Source organism: Papaver somniferum, chromosome 9 (genome assembly GCF_003573695.1).
Source record: "Papaver somniferum cultivar HN1 chromosome 9, ASM357369v1, whole genome shotgun sequence".
Taxonomy (NCBI): Eukaryota; Viridiplantae; Streptophyta; class Magnoliopsida; order Ranunculales; family Papaveraceae; genus Papaver; species Papaver somniferum.
Genome location: NC_039366.1, coordinates 104,764,193 through 104,780,223, shown reverse-complemented (window position 1 = coordinate 104,780,223; position 16,031 = coordinate 104,764,193).

Sequence of the window (16,031 nt, the reverse complement as noted above, 5' to 3'; positions counted from 1 at the left end):
CCTCACGCCAGTACGCGTATAGGTATGTGTATTGAGTTCCCGGACCTTAACTAAACCAAAAAAATACGTGTACGGGTATGCATACCATGGTTCCTAGTCTTGGATTACACATGTGCAAGTATACATACTGTGCTTATATCCAATTGTTCTAAACTCTCATTTCAACCATTGAAACATTCTCGGAAGACGACAATAGCTGTCTCACACAAACTATTAGCTTCAAATCAATTTTCAAGTGATTGAATGATCAACACGAGACATTCCGAGTCTACATCAAATGACTTATCTCACACAAATCATGTAAAATGTTACCATGCAATTTTGACATGATCATCTTTTGACTTTCGTCAAGAATATAAGATGAACTTGGTTAGGGCGAAATCTTACAACCACATATTTCGAGAAATATGCAAGCGAGTTAAACTCAGCTCGAAATATCAAATCTGTATAATTGAATAGTATATAGCTATACGAATTTTGTCTCAAATAGGAGATAAAGTAGATAGACTTTTGACTGATAGATGAGTTCAAGTCTCCACATACCTTTTGTTGATGAAGTTCCACAAGATCCCATTAGTAGTTCTTCGTCTTCAATCGATGAACGCCGTGAAGTCTAATGCTCAACTACACTTTCTATCCTAATCTGAGACTTAGTTATAAGTAGACTAGAAATCAAGACTTATAGTTTTGGCAACTAAACTTGACAACAATCTTAAGATAGCAACGCTTGCGAGTTCGACCGAGTAGTGCTCTGACGATCTCCCCCTTTGTCAATTTTAGTGACAAAACTATAAATACATATGGAATACAAAATAAATAAACTTTGTAGCTCTCATTCCAAATGCTTGATTTCCTTGGTTCTTCAACATTACTCGAAATCTTCGTCACTTCCAAGTACTCCAGTGATTCTGAACATGTTCAACTCAGCATCATAGTTGTTGAAGATCCGTATCCATAACAGTGAGAAAACAGAAGCTCTCAATCATTGTTATACAGTGTCATAGTGTTATTACACAACATCAAAGTCCAATTGTATCACAACTTTGACAATAATACTATGGTAATATGTATCACTCCCCCTTAGTCAATACGCTCACATGAAAACCACTCCCCCTTACATAATGATTCGTAAACCATATGTATTTGTAGTGTGAACTACACATTAATTCTCCTCCTTTTTGTCAATAAAAATTGGCAAAGGTACGAAAACTAGTGGGATCTTAATGAAATTTCCATAGAGATACTTCATGACCAAAATAGAACATATCAACTTTGTTTAGATGCAATCATATAGCCGAAACTAAATGCATTCATCAAGAAGTTAATACAGATACAAGAAAACTCCTACAATATTCCACAACCGCACTCCCCACAAAGATTTGGCAATTAAGCACAAGTTCAAATAAGAACTCTCCCCCATAAAATGTCATTCCCGAAAGAACAACAAGAGCAACCTTACTTTTACAAGAAAATAAGGATTTCTTTGGACATTAACAAATCACATGAAACATGAATTTGTATCCAAAGGACTCAATTAAATTAACCACAAGAGAACTCATGATTAATTTAATCGGAAATGCTCACATAAGAGAACTTACGGAGCCACACAGTACTTACACAAAGACATGGATCAGGGAAAGACCAATATTGCGGAATATTCAAAGATTCATTCTATTTTTCATCAATATTTGCATAGAGACATGTAATAGACTTAATCTTCGTAGACAAAATTTCATCATATCTTCCATCAATATTTGCATAATGACATATGAAAGACTTATCTTTTGACATATATGGTACAATCATAGTTCACGGACGCAAACACACATATCCAGTAACAAGTTGCAATATATAAAACCATAAAGATTGATACTGCAAAATCATCATCCAAATAAACTTTAGTTATTAAATAAATAAATCTAAAAACATTGCAAGATGAAAAACGTTGGCAATAGCTATGTGTACTCACAATAATGGTTATTCCAAACCCTAGTTATCCTTCTTCAAACATAACAATAAATTCTCATAAGAAGTTTCCTAGACAAAATAAAAACTGTTAGAGCATAGCTCGGTCAACCTCGCATGCGTTGCTATCTCAAGCATGTTTGTCAATGTTTGTGATCAAAACTATGAGTCTTGATTTCTAGCCTACATAGCTAAGTCTCATACTAGGAAAAGTGTAGTTGAGCTTAAGGACTTCATGGAGATTCATCATACAACGACGAAGATCTATACAAGGAACCGTGGAACTTCATCAACAAAAAGGTATGTGGAGACTTGAACTTATCTATCACTCAAAAGTCTATCTCTTCTATCTCCTACTTCTTATGAGACAAAAGTCGTATGCTATATAGACTAGATCATACACATTTGACATTTCGAGCCGAGCATTCATTGCTTATCTTTTTCTCAAAATCGTGTGTTGGTAAAGCGTTTCGCTTTGATCAAGTTTATCTTCACCCAGTGACGAAAGTCATGAAAAGTTTCAATCACTTTGAGAATTGCTCTGACGTGAATTGGTCTGTGAATAACGGCTACATAGCATCCTCCGAGAATGTCTCAATGATTGAAATGAGAGTTTAGATTACATAACCATGTATTCCTTGAACCGAAGTTTTCGAACTTTGTTGATCAAGAGAAATCAGAAGGATTGTGGAATTGGCTTTCCAAGTCCGCGAACCCAGTCCGCAGACTGTCGGAAATTCTCGACCAAGAATTTCTGCTAGATTTTCCAAAACTCATTTGTGCGAACTCAGTCCGCAAACCCAGTCCGCGAACTGGCAGAATTTCTCTTTCCGAGAATTTCTGCTGAGTTTGGAAAACTCAACCGGTTTACTTAAGTCTGTGAACTTGTTTGTAGACTTAAGAGGTTATGATCTAAAGATGTGCTCTGAACATGAAACCAAGGTTATGGTCATAAGGAATGCTTTATGCAAACCGTGGCTATAAAGTTCATGAGCCGACTCAATCGAATCGAATCATCTTTGTTTCAATTGTGTCTTGCGTAGATACATAAGATCTCATAGCAATTGAACAACTCTTTAACTAGTTCTTTTGAGTCACTTGAACTAGTTATGGTGAAGACGAACAAGTTTAATATGAAATGATCATATGGTTAACCTTTTGGGTTACTTGTTGAACCAACGTACACGTACACGTTTGGGTACGGTTTTCACAAACCCAGTAAACGCCTGTGACAAGCTAAGTTTTCGATCTAACGGTTGAGAAATATTAGCTTGAATCTAAATAAGGTTTTCATATAACGGTGAATATGGATTGCTTTTTAACTAAGGCAAAACCCTGATTTAAAGGATATATAAAGGAGACATCAAGCTTTGAGCAAAACTAATCCCCACACGTCTGTGTGATACTAGTGTGCTCTCTAGAGTCGATTCTCCTTTAACCTTTGGTTTTCTTCTCTAAAACCATGTTAACGACTTAAAGACTTCATTGGGATTGTGAAGCCATACCGATACTACTTTTATCGTAGTTGTGTGATCTGATCTTGCATCTTCTATCGTACGAGTACAATCGATTGATTGGCTTGAGATCGTGAGAGTTCTCTGATAGGCAAGATAAATAAGTCACAAACATCTTCGTCTCACTGTTTGTGATTCCTCGAAAAACCGCCTGTGTAGTCAGGAAGTATTGTAGAGAGGTGATTGATTAATCTAGGCTGTTCTTCGGGAATATAAGACCGGATTATCAATTGGTTCTTGTTCACCTTGATTTCATATCTTAATACGGAACAAAACCTAGGGTTTATCTGTGGGAGACAAATTTATCCTTTGATAGACTTTTCTGTGTGAGACAGATTTGTTTATTATCAAGTCTGCGATTTTGGGTTGCAGCAACTCTTGGTTGTGGGTGAGATCAGATAAGGGAATCAAGTGCGCAGTATCCTGCTGGGATCAGAGGCGTAGGAGTACAATTGTACCTTGGATCGGTGGGAGACTGATTGGGGTTCAACTACAGTCCAGTACTAAGTTAGCTTGGAGTAGGCTAGTGTCTGTAGCGGCTTAATACAATGTGTATTCAATCTGGACTAGGTCCCGGGGTTTTTCTGCATTTGCGGTTTCCTCGTTAACAAAACTTCTGGTGTCTGTGTTATTTCTTTTCCGCATTATATTTTTTATATAATTGAAATAATACAGGTTGTGCGTTAAAGGTCATCAATTGGAAATCCAACCTTTGGTTGTTGATTGATATTGATTGATCCTTGGACATTGGTCTTTGGTACCGTCCAAGTTATTCCTTGTATTTGATAAAGACTCGCTATTGTTTTATATCTTGAGTAAAAAATCAAATCAAGAGAGAGATATTAACTCCTTGAGATACTTTTATCTAGATTGAGTCTGACTGTCTAGTTGATTCTCTAGCAAAGTATTTCGGAGTTAGTCCATACAGATTGTTAAGAGAAATATTTGGTGGTGTTGTTAGACCCCCGCTTTTTCAATTGGTATCAGAGAAGGCAAACACGTTTAAGACCTAACAAGTCTGTGTTTGTAGCGATCTGACTCTATGGACAAGAGTACTATCTCTGACAACGCAACATCAGTACAGGACTACTCAGATAAGTTTCAAAGATCTGAAATCACTGAGGAAAACTCATTCTCGTCTCCTTCAGCTGAATTTATATTCAACTGGAGGAAATCTCTTGATGAACAGTTGGATGATCTCTCGGATGACAGTGATTCTGAAGAAGGACAGAGTCTTGATGAGGAAGTTTCTCAATACATCAAGTTGTTTAATCGTGAATTGAAGGAAAAAAGGACGACTGCTTGCTTGAGAAAGTATACGGGGTCCTCTCTGTCAAGAAAACAGAAAGTTGAGAAAACTCTTCAAAGGTTATGATGGTGGATACAAACTGTTACAATCTACCGTTAAAGATCATGAAGAAGAAGTTCGCTCAAAAAAATCTGAATGTGATAATCTTCTTCGTAACCTCTGTATATTAAAAGAGAGACTTTCCGAAACTGAAGCAAGATGTGAATCTCAACAGAAGAGTTTCAATGACAAAGAACGCAGTCTTCTTATCAGAGAGAAATCCTTGGAAACCAAACTCACTGCTGCTTATAATAAGGTAAAATCACTGGAAGAGAATCTAAATAGGTTCGGTTCTAGCTCTACAAAACTGTCTTCTATGCTGGGAGCCTGTAAAGAACATCATGACAAACGTGGTCTGGGATATAAAGGAATAGACGCTCCTAACAGTGGTAAGACTAAGTTTGTTAAAGCTGTTAATATTTCTCCATGTGAAGAACCTGTGTCAGCTTGCAAAAACAAGGATTCTACTTCTTCTAAATCTGCTCAAAAGAGAACTACTGAACGTAGGTCCTTTAACTGTTATTATTGCGGAAACAAATGACACTCTGAGCGAAGGTGTCGTCTTCGGATAAGGAATGAAAAACTTCACAACATTCTTAATTGGATGTCTAAAGAAGTTGTTAAACCTATATCACAGATAGGAATCAGCCATGTTCGACCTCAAGGGATATACTGTGATAAGGCTTTTCCTAATTATGTATTCAAACCGAAGGATGCCTACAATGATGGAAGGAAAAACAACAAAAGTATGACAGGTGTTGTAAATCAGTCTGGAAGGAGAAAAAGGAACAGAAGAAAGAAAAACTAGTTAAGTTCCTCTAATTTTCTCAAAAAGGACTGTGAATCCAATTCAAATTTCTTTTATGTCAACAATCGAGTCTCTGATCTGAAGATTCGCATAAACAGACTAAGACGAAATATTAAGAAAACATGGAATGTTGTTAACCCAGGTACTTCTAAATCTTCTCTTGATAATACTTCTTCAACTAAACCAGGTAGTTTGATAAATACCGATGAAAAGGAAAAAGAAGAAGTGAATAATGATGAGCAAAATGCTCATCTTATTACACCCTGACATGTTCATGTTGCATCTCTTTTTAATTTTTGTCTTGTTGAAAAGGGATGTTCTTGATTCTCAGGATTTTTCATCTTGAGAAAGCTGTCAGGATTGTACTGCATTCGACGTTACTTTATTCCGTTTGCTCCTCAACATCTATTTCTTTTACCTTTTGGGCTTCCTGGTCTTTCATAGGCCCGTTTCTCTAGTACACGCACCAACCGTCACAAACGTTATGTTTCCTAGGGTTTGATGGAATTCTTTATATATATAATGTGTTCCAGAGGTGCAAAAAGATTTTCTAAAAGTCTTTTTGGTGCACAATGGAGGGAAGCAACAAGGTTGATGATGTTGAGCTATGTCCTATTGATATCTCATGCTTTCATGCTCTTGATCATGAAAACAAAGACAAACTGCCAGTTCAGATTTCTTCACAATTGGTAGGAAATCTTCTTGGAGACTTTAAGGTCGTACGCGAACAACTTGGTATCGCAACACAGAATCTAGACTACCTAAAAGACGAACTAAGGAAGGCAACTGAGGAACTCGTTCTTGTTCATCCCTGGTTGCAGACAGGATTTAGTTTTTCGTCTGATCTTGGTTCTAGTTGTTTGCCTAGTATGTCTTCTTTTTGGATTAGTTGGAAGAATAACTAGAGCTTTGAATAGCGATGATTGTGACTACACATAGCTATTTTTGTTTTCATCTTCTTATGTTATTTTTTAGGTTTATTGGTTTTTAAATTCTAAAAATATTTGGAGGATGATGTTATTGCAGTATTGATCTTTATGATTTTGTGATATTGCAATATGTTTATGGGATATGTATTGTTTGTGTCCGTGAACTTGAAGGTCCCATATGCGGTCAAAAGTAAAGTCGCTCATGAATTGGTATTCGTATTGATGAAAGGACGAATGGACTTTTGACAATTACAAAAGTTATGCCTATGCAGTCATGTATTTGATGGAAAATAGGATAAAATATTTTGTTTGACAAGGATAAAGTCTATTATATCGTTATGATGGAAAATAGAATAGATCCTTGTATGTTATCCACGGTATCGATCTTCATTGATCCATTTTGTTATGTTTTACTGTGAAGGCTCCATTGTGTGTCTTATGTTGAGCATGATACAACTAAGTCGATTATTCTTATTGGCTTTGTTGGTTATTTCATAAGATGTTATATGTTGAGCATTATGAACTAAATTAATCATCTTGGTTGGTTACTTAGTTATTTACTCTGAAAGTCTTCTTTTGTCGAGCAAAATCTTTTGACAATTAAATTGATTACTTTTGTAATTAGTTTGGTTGTTTGTATTCCAATTAGATTAATTATGAGTTCTCTTGTAATTAGTCTAGTTCAGTTTTCATATATTCCACAAATTCTTGTGTTGAGTATATGAACGGCTATGCTAATCATGTTCTATTGGTTGATGTAGTCATTTATTCCGTAAGGTTTTCCTTATGTTGAGTATGTGAACAATTAAGCTAGTCATCTCCGTATGATTAACTTAGTTGTAGCTCCGCAAGTTTACTTATGTTGAGCACCTTCAATTAAATTGATCACTTTTGTGGTTTGATTTAGTTGCGTATTCCAATTGAATTAATCATGGGTTTGCTTGTGATTAATTTGGTTGAGTTTTGGATATATAAAATCATTTCTATGGTTTTGGTGTCCAATTTCAAAATCCTTCTTTTCTTTCGAAATTAAGGTCGCTCTTGTTGTTCTTTCGGGAATGACATCAAATGGGGGAGAGTTCTTTTGAACTTGTGCTTAATGGTAATATCTTGCGAGGTGTGCGTCTGTGGAATTTTATAGGAGTTATCTTGTATCTTAAAACTCCTTGATGAATGCATTTAGCTTCGGCTTTATGATTGCATCTAAATTAAGTTGGTATGTATTTTTCTTTTAGTCTATGAAATGTCTCTTGTGGAAATTTCATTATGATCCCGTTCTTGTACCTTTGCCAATTTTATTGACAAAAAGGGGGAGAAATAATGTAGTTCACACTACAAATACATATGGTTTTCAGATCATTGTGTGAGGAGGAGTGGTTTCCATGATCGAGATGGAGTATTGACTAAGGGGGAGTGATACATATCACCGTAGTATTATTGTTAAAGTCGTGATACAATTGGACTTTAATGTTACATAATAATACTATGACACTGTATAATGATGATAGAGAATCTCGATTTCTCTCATTGTTATAGCTACGGATCTTCAACAACGGTGATGCTAGACTTACAACCTTTGGGATAATTGGAGTACTTGGAAGGACGAAGATTTCAGGGAAAGTTGAAGATTAGACTATGGAATAGGAGCCACTAAAGTTTATCTTTTATGTATTCCATATGTATTAATAGTTTTTCACTAAAATTGACAAAGGGGGAGATTTTTAGAGCATAGCTCGGTCAACCTCGCATGCGTTGCTATCTCAAGCATGTTTGTCAATGTTAGTGATCAAAACTATGAGTCTTGATTTCTAGCCTACATAGCTAAGTCTCGGACTAGGATAGAAAAGTGTAGTTGAGATCAAGGACTTCATGGCGATTCATCATACAACGACGAAGATCTATACAAGGAACCGTGGAACTTCATCAACAAAAAGGTATGTGGAGACTTGAACTTATCTACCCCTCAAAAGTCTATCTCTTCTATCTCCTACTTCTTATGAGACAAAAGTTGTATGCTATATATACTAGATCATACACATTTGACATTTCGAGCTGAGCATTCATTTCTTATCTTTTTCTCAAAATCGTGTGTTGGTAAAGTGTTTCGCTTTGATCAAGTTTATCTTCACCTAGTGACGAAAGTCATGAAAAGTTTCAATCACTTTGAGAATTGCTCTGACGTGAATCGGTCTGTGAATAACGGCTACATAGCGTCCTCTGAGAATGTCTCAATGATTGAAATGAGAGTTTAGATTACATAACCATGTAATCCTTGAACCGAAGTTTTCGAACTTTGTTGATCAAGAGAAATCAGAAGGATTGTGGAATTGGCTTGCCAAGTCCGCAAATTGTCGGAAATTCTCGACCGAGAATTTCTGCTAGATTTTCTAAAACTCGTTTGTGCGAACTCAGTCCGCGAACTGGCAGAAGTTCTCTTTCCGAGAATTTCTGCTGAGTTTGGAAAACTCAACCGGTTTACTTAAGTCCGCGAACTTGTTTGTGAACTTGAGAGGTTATGATCTAAAGATGTGCTCTGAACATGAAACTTAAATTACTAAGGAATGCTTTATGCAAATCGTGGCTATAAAGTTCATGAGCCGATTCAATCGAATCGAATCATCTTTGTTTCAATTGTGTCTTGTGTAGTTACATAAGATCTCATAGCAATTGAACAACTCTTTAACTAGTTCATTTGAGTCACTTGAACTAGTTATGGTGAAGAAGAACAAGGTTAATATGAAATGCTCATATGGTTAACCTTTTGGGTTACTTGTTGAACCAACATACACGTACACGTTTGGGCACGATTTTCACAAACCCAGTAAACGTCTACCCAAGTGTGTGTGACAAGCTAAGTTTTCTATCTAACGGTTGACAAATATTAGCTTGAATGTAATTCAGGTTTTCATCTAACGGTGAATATGGATTGCTTTGTAACCAAGGCATAACCCTGATTTGAAGGCTATATAAAGGAGACATCTAGCTTTGAGAAAAACTAATCCCCACACGTCTGTGTGATACTAGTGCGCTCGCTAGAGTCGATTCTCCTTTAACCTTTGGTTTTCTTCTCTAAAACCAGGTTAACGACTTAAAGACTTCATTGGGATTGTGAAGCCATACCGATACTACTTTTATCGTAGTTGTGTGATCTGATCTTGCATCTTCTATCGTACGAGTACAATCGATTGATTGGCTTGAGATCGTGAGAGTTCTCCGATAGGCAAGATAAAGAAGTCAAAAACATCTTCGTCTCACTGTTTGTGATTCCTCGACAAACCGCCTGTGTAGTCAGGAAAGATTTTAAAGAGGTGATTGATTAATCTAGGTTGTTCTTCGGGAATATAAGACCGGATTATCAATTGGTTCTTGTTCACCTTGATTTCATATCTTAATACGGAACAAAACCTAGGGTTTATCTGTGGGAGACACATTTATCCTTTGATAGACTTTTCTGTGTGAGACAGATTTGTTTATTATCAAGTCTGCGATTTTGGGTTGCAGCAACTCTTGGTTGTGGGTGAGATCAGCTAAGGGAATCAAGTGCACAGTATCCTGCTAGGATCAGAGGCGTAGGAGTACAATTGTACCTTGGATCGGTGGGAGACTGATTGGGGTTCAACTATAGTCCAGTCCTAAGTTAGCTTGGAGTAGGCTAGTGTCTGTAGTGGCTTAATACAGTGTGTATTTAATCTGGACTAGGTCCCGGGGTTTTTCAAAAACAATAAGCAAAAATCAAAAATACTCCTAAACCAACAAAACCGATCATGAACGTAGATCAAAGATTACTTTCGGAACTCCCACGAGTCTTGCGTCCTTTGAGTTTGTGATTGACAACATCCACTGCTTCTCCAGAGAAGATATCCTCATTGAGAAGATATTTAACATGTGTGTTCACGAGAACAAGGTCATAGTTAACCCTTTTTAACTCAGTTCTCAACACATCAAGACCCTTCATGGTATCAACGAGTTGCAGTTTTGCTTCCTCAAAGTATTTAAGAAAAACATGAACCACTTCGGCAGAAACCATAATTCTCAACATCCTGATGAGTATATGCATAGTAGCATAATGCATTAAGATTTTGATCATCATCTTCTACCGGGGTTCTTTTCTTCCTGCCTTTTGACTCGAAACCAATACCTTTATCAAGAAAACCTCTTGCAAAACTGAAAATGCGGGGGGTCTAACAACCACACCCAACAATTCGTTTGGAAATATGAGAGGACTTACTCCAATATACTTTCTAGAGAATCAACTAGACAGTCAGACTCAATCTAGATTAAAGTATATCAAAGAGTTTAATATCTCTAACTCATAATAAAAATTCAATCCGCAATCAGCAAACAGAAATCTGCGAGCCTGATTGAATATAAGAGGAGTTACTTGAACGGTACCAAAGACCAATGTTCAAGTGTCAATCAATGTAAATCAACAACCAAAGGTTGGATATTCTAGTTGATTGATCTTAACGCACAACCTGTGATATTTCAATTATATAACAAAATATAATTCGGAAAAGAAATAATACAGACACCAGAATTTTTTTAATGAGGAAACCGCAAATGCAGAAAAACCCCGGGACCTAGTCCAGATTGAACACCACACTGTATTAAGCCGCTACAGACACTAGACTACTACCAATTAACTTCGGACTGGACTGTAGTTGAACCCTAATCAATCTCATACTGATTCAAGGTACAGTTGCGCTCCTTACGTCTCTGATCCCAGCAGGATACTACACACTTGATTCCCTTAGCTGATCTCACTCACAACTAAGAGTTGCTACGACCCAAAGTCGAAGACTTGATAGACAAATCTGTCTCACACAGAAAAGTCTATAGGATTGAATAAATCTGTCTCCCACAGAAATACCCAAGAGTTTTTGTTCCTTCTTTTGATAAATCAAGGTGAACAAGAACAGATTGATAAATCGGACTTATATTACCGAAAAACATCCTAGTAGTATCAATCACCTCACAATAAACTTAATCGACTAGAGAAACAAGTTATTGTGGAATCACAAATGATGAGACGAAGTTTGTTTATGATTACTTTTCCATCTTGCCTATCAGAGATATAAAATCTCGAGCCAATTATTTCAATTGCGCTCAATACGATAGAAACAACAAGATCATATCACGCAACTACAAAGATAATAGTTGGGTCTGGATTCACAATCCCAATGAAGTCTTCAAGTCGTTAACCTACAGGGTCTCGAGAAGAAACCTAAGGTTAAAGGAGAATCGACTTTAGTTATGCAACTAGTAACACACAGGAGGTGTGGGGATTAGGTTTCCCAGTTGCTAGAGTTCTTCTTTATATAGTTTTCAAATCAGGGTTTGCAATCTAAGTTACCTTGGCAACAAAGCATTCAATAATTACCGTTAGATAAAAAACCTGATTCAACCAAGCTAATATCTTTCAACCGTTAGATCGAACTTAGCTTGTTACACACAAATGAAATGTACCCTCATTTAGGTTTATGTATCCGTACCTAAACGTGTACACCATGTTGGTTCGTAAATAGTTAACCGAGGTTAGCCATATGATTACTCTCATATCAACCTTATTCATCTTAACCATAACTAGTTCAAATGACTCAAATGAAACTAGTTAAGAGTTGTTCAATTGTTTAGAAAACACAATTGAAATCAAATCAGTTTGATTCACTTGAATCAACCATGAACACTGTAGCCAAGGTTTGCAAAGATTGCATTCCTTATGATTTAAATGTTTAAGTTCATGGACTTGACCGATTTGACAAAGTAACCAGCTTAAGTATGCGTACGGATATGCGTACTTAAGCAACCGGTTTTGAGTTTGTAAAGTTTCCAAACTCAGCAGAAATTTTCGGTTCAAAAACTTCCGCCAGTATGCGTACAGGTACACATACTTAAGGTGACTAGTTAAGAGTTTTGCCAAAACCAAACTCAACAGAAACTTCCGCCAGTATGCGTACGGGTACACATACTCGAGAACTTACGCCAGTATGCGTATGGGTACGCATACTAAACCTATCGCCTTCACCAATTTCGTATACACACATATGCATACTCTTGGATCCCGGTTTATGGACTTATACACTAATGTGCGAACACACTATATATGCTTATATCAAAAGATGGTTACATCATCAACTCTTTATTTCAATCATTGAAACATTCTTCTATAATGACAATAGCCGTTTTCACACACTATTAGCATCAAAGCAATTTTCAAGATATTAATAATCATTATTGAAACCTTTCAAGTCTTACACCAAATGATTGTATCACACAAACCATATAAGATGTTACTCGGCAATTTTCTCATGATATAAGATGAACTTGGTCGAAGCGAAAACTTACCAACACATATTTTGAGAAATATGTAAGCGAGATATACTCAGCTCGAAATCTCAAATGTGTAGAGAAAACTATATCTAACACGACTTATGTCTCAATATAGGAGATAGTAGAAATAGACTTTCCAAATGATAGATAAGTTCAAGTCTCCACATACCTTTTGTCGAAGAAGTTCCACAAGCTCCCCTTAGTAGTTCTTCATCTACAAGAGATGAACGTCGAGAGATTTAAGCTCAACTACACTATTTATGTCCTAGTCCGAGACATCTACAAATAGGCTAGAAATCAAGACTTATAGTTTTTATCACTAACATTGACAAACATGCTTGAGATAGCAACGCATGCGAATTTGACCTAGCAATGCTCTAACAAAAACCACCAGTGCGGGAAGGTGAAGACATTCTTGACAAAACGACAAAAACCTAGAGTACGCGTACATGACTCAATAGGTTTGGTATTTAAATGGTTTCATATGGAAGGTAAATTTTAGGGTTTCTAAAGACAGTTCGTGATAAGAAAATGGGTACCTGTACGAACACAATCCTAACCCAACGAAAAACAAAAGCCAAAACGAATTGTTCCTTCAGACTCAACAGTAATTTTTCTACGTGAAGATTTTCTTTCACAAAATTTTGGCTCAATAAATTTTATATCTCATTAGAGAAGCAATTTAGAGCACAAGAGTAGCAGGCAACATAGTTGCAACAAAAACTTTTTCAAAGACAATCGAGAAAATTCATGAGACCCAACTAATACTTAGGCAAAGCTGTCTGAGGACAATAGTTTAGCTATGAACGATAAGAAAATAACTCAATAAATCAGAGAGCATTTTTTCAACGAGATTTTTATGAGTGATCATTCAACCCTTGTGATTAATTAGCACAAGTATGAGCCCTAAGCTCATTAAATGAATGGTGTTCATGGTTGAGTCTTTGTTTTCTTCCAATTCTAGGAAAGAATCCTTTTTGATGTGAACAATTATCATAAAACTTGTTGTCATCAGAATACGAGACAGAGTTTGAGTCCTTACCAGAAGAAGTTTGTTCGGGGGATTTTGATAGCCTGTTGATAAGATCCTTGTATCCTTCAATTATCATATTTAGGTTGTCCTTCATATCTCCACTTTTGCTTCCATCTACAGGAACCTTATCACATATTGAACATCATTCATTACATTAGATTTCTGAAATCTCCTTGAACGATTTGTATTAATGCTACAATTGGTTCGAACGTTCGATGAGCAAGTACAACTGACGTTCCTGGAAGAATTCACACGGTGAGTACTAAAACCAATATATTTAGACATTTGAATGTCAGTTACACCTTTGAGTATTAAATCTAAGGTGTGTTGAAGTTGAACAATAGAATTGTTATTCAACATAGACTTGCTTTCCCGTTCAACATGTCCTTTTGAATCACAAAAGAGACACACTTTCTGATTACCTGAGTGATTAGAGCGAACAGACTTAACATCGTTGTTAGGAGATTTCTTTCTTCCGAGCGATGTGAAGTTTTCTTGATTAGAGGAAGATACAAGCACATCTTTTCTAATCGGAAGAGATTGCGATTTAGCTTCTGGAACTGAATTTTCATTTGAGATGGAAGCGATTGATATTGTGGACTCTTTATAACATCCTTGAATATAGATTTTACTCAAAAGATGTTCAATTTCCAAGGTATCCTTTTTGAGTTTCTCCTCAAGTAATGTTCGTGATGAGTAAGCAACATCGTTTTCCTCGCTAAAAGCCTTTAATTTAGAATCACTATCTTTCATTATACTGATAAGTGCATTGACATTGTTTTTTGACCGATTTATTTTATCATCCTGGATTCTAACAAGATTTAGAATTAGTTCACTCTCTTTGACCGCTTCCCTTCCATTAACAGAGTCAGACTCGTTGAAAGAAAATCGGGGTAACACATGTCAGTGCAAGTCTGTTTCGTTGGAACATTAGGTTCATCTATATTTGAGATTAATAAATCTTTCTCTTTAATAAATTTAATAGAAACAGAGCTTTTGTTTCTGGTGATGCGATTTTCAGAGATAACACTATTGTCCATAGAGTATGTTCGCTACAAACACAGACTTATGAGGTCTTAAACGTGTTTTCCTGCTCTGATACCAATTGAAAAACCGGGGGTATAATAATCAAACCCAATATTTCGCTTAGAAATCTGTATGGACTAACTCCAAGATACTTTTAAGAGAATCAACTAGACAGTCAGACTCAATCTTAAGTAAAGTATATCCAAGAGTTATATCTCAGTTTCTTAACGTAATCAGCAAATCAAACAGATAGAAATCCATGAGCCTGATTAATATAAGAAACAACATGGATGGTATCAAGAACCAATATCCAAGCGTCAATCAATTTAATCAACAACCAAAGGTTCGATTCACGGTTGATTGAACTTCCGCATAACCTGTGATATTTCAATTATATAAACAAATATAATGCGGAAAAGAAACAACACAGACACAAGAAGTTTTGTTAACAAGGAAACCGCAAATGCAGAAAACCACTGGGACCTAGTCCAAATTTGAACACCATACTGTATTAAGCCGCTACAGACACTAGCTTACTCCAAGTTAAATTCAGACTAGAATGTAGTTGAGTCCTAACCAATCTCACGCTGATCAAGGTACAATTGTGCTCCTTACGTCTCTGAATCCCAGCAGGACTCTACACACTTGATTCCCTTAGCTGATATCACCCACAACTAAGAGTTGCTACGACCCAAAGTCGAAGACTTGATAAATCAATGTATCTCACACAGATAAGTCTATTGAATAGATAAATCTGTCTCCCACAAATAAACCTACGAGTTTTGTTCTGTATTTTGATAAATCAAGGTGAACATGAACCAATTGATATAATAGACTTATATTCCCGAAGAACAACTTAGAAATATCAATCACCTCACAATAATCTTATCGTATGGTAGCTAAACAAGATATCGTGGAATTACAAACGATGAGAGGAAGATGTTTGTGACTACTTTTTATCTTACCTATCGGAGATTAAATCTCGAGCAAATCTTAGAGAAGATAGTACTCAATCAGAATAGAAAACATCAAGATCATAACACACAACTACAAAGAAAATAGTTGGGTCTGGCTTCAC